This window comes from Cavia porcellus, unplaced genomic scaffold (genome assembly GCF_034190915.1).
Source record: "Cavia porcellus strain 051 isolate PalLab524CR breed Dunkin Hartley unplaced genomic scaffold, mCavPor4.1 scaffold_13, whole genome shotgun sequence".
NCBI classification, from domain to species: domain Eukaryota; kingdom Metazoa; phylum Chordata; class Mammalia; order Rodentia; family Caviidae; genus Cavia; species Cavia porcellus.
The window spans coordinates 54,365,577-54,371,576 of record NW_026947496.1 but is presented as its reverse complement, the minus strand read 5'-3'; the positions used below and the strand labels follow the sequence as shown (position 1 = coordinate 54,371,576).

Below are 6,000 nucleotides of genomic sequence, written 5' to 3'. Positions count from 1 at the left end.
CTGGGTTGGGGCCGCGGCTGTAGGGGGTTTGAGGCGGGCGCCCCCTGTACTCAAAGTTTGGACTTGGAACAAAGTTTTCCCTTGCCCTTCCTCGGCTGTGTGTCCCTGAACTGCCCCACAGGCCCCAGCGGATTGACTAGGGACGCCTGCGCCCTGGGCCCCGTACTTGGAGACATCCCCAGAGCCAAGCGCGCTTAACTAGGAGCCCAGCAGTGGGGACGCTCTCCCACTAAATCCCTTGGAGCTGGGAAAAACTAAGATATGCACCCGCGTACCCTCTGCCAGACGCGCCCCCACGCGCGCTCAGTCCCCGCTTCCTCGAGACGCGCCCGTGTCAGCGGTGTCCAGATCCGCTGGTGGGCATGGGAACAGAATGCGCCGGGAGGAATCGCCACGCGGAGATCCTCCTTCTTTAACCACGCATACAATACTTTCTGGTCCCCGACCCCTGTTTTAAGCTTAGGGAGCGGGTGAACTTCCAAGCTCTGATTTGCTCTGCACCGCGCGTGTGTTGCCGCGTCTCCCCGGGCCCGGTCCCGGCAGCCGATGGCTCTGCGTTCCTCGCCTGCGTGCAGCCTTCCTCTCGAGCTCCCTGCGCTGTGTTCCAGTCCGGCAGAGACAAATCCCCGGAGCCGACGAGCCGCGGCGGCGTGCGCTCGGGGTGGGGACCCAGGCGGCGGCGGCAGCGGCGGCAGCGGGAGCCGAGGAGTTTGCCAACTGCCGCGGGGTCGCGGTCATTTGCTGCCTCCGCCTCCCCTCGCCCCCGCCTCCCGCCCCTTCTTCCCCCAGACACTGCCTCGCTCGGAAACTTTGATTCCTTCTCCTTTTTGGCCCTCTGCGAGCCCCCCTCCCCACCTGTTGTGAGCTCCGCCTCGGTCCCTGGAGACTGGCGGTGACACGGGCGCCCGGGAGCTCCGCGCCTAGAAACAAAGTCGCATGCCCCCTCCCAACTGTTTGCTTCGAAAAGCTGCCTGTAGGCCCCCCATTCCCGCGCAGCTCCCGCCCTCTGTGAGAATGACTAAATAAACAGTTGTTACTCCAACCTTGCGCCTTCGATCGTATCCCTATCCCACCCCTTTTCCCCCAGTCCCTCCCCCCTTCTTTTTTGTTGTTGCAACTTTGTAAGATCCTTTGGGAAGGTGCTGAGACTTTGGCTCGGGCCGATTTCCCGGTCTCGGGATCTTTGCAGGGATTCCCTGAGCCGCATCCTCTCTTCCTCTGCGCGCACTCGGGGTTCTCCGAGCCCGCCGCCCTTTAACCCGTCCCATCCCCTTCGAGTCCCCCCAACCTGCACAAGCCAGACTTGCTGAGGGTCGCCCCGATTTCTTGTCGACCGCAGAACCTGAAAGTTTGCAAGAGGAAGAGAGTGCGCGGCGAGCGAGCGGGCGAGGGGTAGCGGCTGCGGCTCCGGGGACCATGGTGCTGCGGGCGCCTCCTCCGCGGGCGTGAAGGCGGCGCTCCCACTCCCTTCCCGGACTCGGCGGGTAAGTCGAGGCGGTCGCCGCCGCCAGGGCAAGAACACGGGCGGGGGCCAGGGACCCCCTTGAAACCGGGGCTTTTCCGTGCCCAAGGAGCCAGTCAGACAGGCGGCAGGAGCGCAGCGATCTAGCAAGCGCTAGTAAGCGCCCGAAGCCAGGAATGTGCCCATCCTCGAGCCGGTAGGTGCTTCGAAATATAGGGCTTTCTCCCTTTTCCCTCTTTCTTTCCTAAATCCAAAAATCTGGAGATCAAAGTTTAGCGTGGAGTGTAAAGTGCTTGGATAAAATACGGTGACATGCCTCGCTCTCCTCACCCCTCTCCCTTATAACTATTAATTATTTCCAAGTCATTGGGTCCAAATACCCTTGCTTGGCTGATTACAAAGTGTATTGATTTAGTCTGGACTCATCCTATGCTTTCGTCTTAATTCATTTTCTTTTTACTCAACCAAAAGACCCAAAATGAAACTTACTTCTTCCGCTTTCTTTCCTCCCCATCCCCCAAACCCTGATCTGTGAGACTTGAGTGGACTAATTGAAATTAATACAAACATTTCAGTTGGTGACATTGGAACTTATGCAGTCCACTTCTGCGGGGCTGGCTTGCTTTCATGTCCCCTCGCAGGTATTTCGTAAGTTAGGATTTTTTTGGTTGTTACTGTTCTTTAAACAAGAATGCTGCAAGAGTATTCTGGATTCCCTCTGAAATAAGTGTACATTGAAACCATCTACTCAGCACCTTTGGTTGTTCGTAGACTTGAGGATTTAAGACTTGCACAATGGCTGAATTGAAACCTCAGGGACATTTAAGGAATTTTTCTTATACACTGAAAATACTGAAGAATCCGCAAATGATTTTTAGCCCCCACCCTTTTATTCTTCCACAGAGAGGATCTGTTGGAAGAGATGTCATAACTAGAAATTGAAGACAAATATTGAGACTTCAGGTGTTTGGTACCCTTGAGGTTGCCTGCATAATTGAAACAGAAGTTTCTGCTAATTTTGCAGAGAAATGTATCAAATCTTTTGTGGGAGTTTTGATTTAAAGTAGAAGTACTATGTTTTTGAGTCCAGAAAAAGAAAACTGGGCTCATATTTTCAGAAAATTGGAATACTTTTCCCCAGTCTTACTATTTGAAAGGTCTCATAATTAAAGATCATTAAAAATAAAAAAAGGAACTCAACTAGTTTCCATTCAAAAGATGTCAACTAAAATCTCACTGTAGAGGGAAAAAAGCTTTAACATCTTGCCACTGGCTGCAGCCCCCATTAGTCATTGTATGAGAGAAAAAAAAATCACTTTTTTTTTTTTTGAAAAGTAAAGTAAACAGCCTCCAACTGCTGAACCTTGACAACCCAAATTAAGGAAGCAGGAGAGATCAAACAGAACTGCTGCTGGGTTGTCAGGAGCTGCTACATGGAGAACCCTGGACTATTCGATCAAGCAGCAAGGCTATATGTTCACTTATGCAGAAATGGACCATTGCAAATGCTGATCTTTGTTGTGCAAGGGAAGGCTCCCTTGGAAGGCAATATCCAATCCCTTTGCAGACTGCATTTGAGTTCCTTGTGGATGCCAAGTTGCTAAAGAAGTTTTTTTTTTGAATGCATCCTTCTTCATAAGGAGAATGCGCCCAAAAAGGTATTCAAAGATTATTAAGTCATCGGGAGGCTGTCTTGCTATCTAGTACAGTGGAAGTGGATTTTTTTTTTAAACCAACGTTAGCCTCCTACACTAGAGTTAGATAACAATTTCTCACATAAAGCTTAGAAGATATCTGTCTTGTCAGGGAGTTTTGCATGTGAGGGTTAAAACTGATGTGAAGCTTAGAGAGAGAGAGAGAGAGAGAGAGAAAGAGAGAGAGAGAGAGAGATAAAGGAAAAGAAAAAAATGGGAAAAAATCCCTGCTGATGAAGTTTTATGTTAGCCCACTCTTGGAATTTAAAAAGCCAAGGGAGAGCGATCTCCAGATTAGACATAACCTCTTTTTTTAGATTGACATTCAACATGACCGCGTTGCTACTTTTGTTCAAGTTCTTTGTAACTTGTCCTTACTTGTTGTCTATGAAAATTTAACTGCTTTACATTTTTAAAGAAAGTAGTAACTATAATTCGTTCAGCATTTTGTTTTCACAGGCTTATCAAAGTATAGTGAAAGAAATCAACTATTCAAATTAACTGTTCCAAATTAAGACGTTTATATTACTGGAGATGTCTGTAAGATTTTGTATTTATATTTAAACCCTGGAATATAAACTTTGTAACACACTTTTCTCCCAGCTGTAAACTATCCTCAAATTAAATGTCATTTTTAATTAAGTAGTGCAAAGTAGGAAATAGGACAAGTAAACACATACAGAATAAAAATAATTGTCTTTTAAACTTGTATTTTTAATTAACAAGTGTCGATCACATAGTTAGCACTTTGTTTTTTTTTTATAAGCCAAAGTTTCATAACCATGGTGCACAGCATGTTTCAAAGTCTGTAGTTTTTATTGGATATACCTTTATTGTATAATTAAGCAATGTAAGTTAAATATACACATGGATGCTATTAGGCAATTTTCTGCAACATGTAATGTTTTTAAAAAGCTATAAATATTTTCTAGTTAAATCATTTGTACCTATAATAGCAAAAGTTAACTGAGTTAATATTGAGCATATGCATGGTTTTTTCTGTTGCTGTTTTTCCTTGGTTCTGTTTAAGAGGAGACTCCTGATTTTGTACGTTTACATTCTTAGGCTCTGTTGAAGGGTATTGTGTTTTCGGCAGTTGTTTAAATTAACAGAAGAATTAGGATATTTCTCAAACAAATATGTTTGTACCAACAGCATGTCTGATGCCAAAATTAAGAAAGAGAAGGGAGAATGTAGCAGATGTGACAACTTCTTTTGAACCCAGCTTCTTCTTTGTCGCTCGTCTTACTGTGCGTGTTTGGTTTTCATGTTTTACTTAAGATTCAGGTTCAATTTTGAAATACTGTCTAGTTATTATCACAAAAAGTATGGGTGTTCAGACAAGGCTGGGTACGTGTTAAAGGGCTGTTCAGTTTTCAGTGGATATGCTAAGACTATTTACAGGACATAGCAAGAGTTTTGTGTTTTAAAAATAATTTTAGACACACATTAATAAAATTTAAATAGATTGCAGGCTGTCAGAAAATAGTATAAATTTTGTTTATGATTCAGTGACTTTAAGGTACTTATGTTAAAGCAACTCGTTTAACCCCTGACTGAAGAGCATAAAGCGGGAAGGAAAACCCTCCAAAGAGCGCCCACTGCCCTTTGCTCTCCCGATAATCTTAAATTACTACAAGTTAATTGCAACTCAAGGCAGTGAGCATGTGCTGTTTCTCAAAGACAGAGAAAGGGTTTCCAGAGCATAGCTTGATGTGCACAGGTGGTATTTTTTCTAGCAATTTTTGCTAAGGGCTTTTTCTTTTCCTTACTTATCCTGTTAGATATTATACTCCTTTTATAGTTTTCAGTTATAGTAAATACCATTTTTTTCTGCTAAGCCACCAGTATTGGCTGTTTTTTTTAAGAGTATGTTTTTGCATCTAGAGTTTTTTAAAAGCCCCAGGCAGGTAGAGGTTTGTTTTCTAAAGAAAAAAACCCCAAGAGCAGCATCTGCTAAATAGACAGGTGAACTTTTTACACAAGACTGTGTACCCTTTTAGTATTTGCAGGGAATTTTTTTTAAGTTGATAGTAGTAAATCCCACCAGGTGATCAAACATCGAGATTGTGAAACTAGCCAGCAAGCCAAATAAGTTTGCACTTGAGCCCATGAATTTTCTAAATTATCTTTCCTATGATTTCTTACTCAAATCAGCTGACCACTTAGTTATAAGTGTGCCTTTCAGAGAACCGTCTTAAACTGATTTTTAGAACTATCTGTCTTGTCTGGTACTTGGATGAATTAAAGTTAGAGGTGCCAAAAGCTGGGAAGGCACAGGCCATGAGATGAGGCAGGTTCCTGAAATAGAGGCAGACCTGTTCTACTTGGGGTATCATAAGCATGGCTGGTCCTCCAGGACCTTTATAATTTATTTCAGTATGCATGTAACCATTTGCTTAATGAGAACTAGGCATATTTAGCTTGTATCACCAACCTAAAGGTAAATGTAAGGGATGTTTGATTTTAAGAAGTGCTTTGGTTTTGCATCCTATGGATAATGTGCTTGCACTGAAGGCCCGAAAGTGATAGTCTGTAAAGAGAAAAGAGGGGGTGCATGGCGATTGGGAAAGACAAATAGGGGGCTTTGTTTCCTTAATAAATGCACATTTAGCCAGTTTCTGTAAAGGCAGTTTTTATGCCTAGTTTAGAAGGCATCTTCCATTCATGAGAACATTGTGCCAAAAGTCATGTCCTTTTTTTTTCCCCTCGTACACTCTTGTTTTGCCTAGTTGTGAAATCTCTTGACCAGATTGGCTAGTGGATATCTGTGCAAGATTGTTTATCTTTTTGCAGCTCCGTGATGTCTGTTTTTAATTTCCTGCCTCTTGTGCACAACAGGTA

The 6,000-nt window shown here is 44.2% G+C and overlaps 1 protein-coding gene across 1 annotated transcript in view; it reads left to right on the top strand.

Moving 5' to 3' along the window:
- The first annotated feature begins 1,228 nt into the window (after window positions 1–1,228).
- The window catches only part of Foxp1 (forkhead box P1), a 562,135-nt gene continuing 557,363 nt past the window's right edge, over window positions 1,229–6,000 (top strand). The window contains exon 1 of the mRNA XM_063260468.1: window positions 1,229–1,484. The gene's annotated coding sequence lies outside the window, so the exon portion shown is untranslated. The remainder of the gene's footprint in view (window positions 1,485–6,000) is intronic.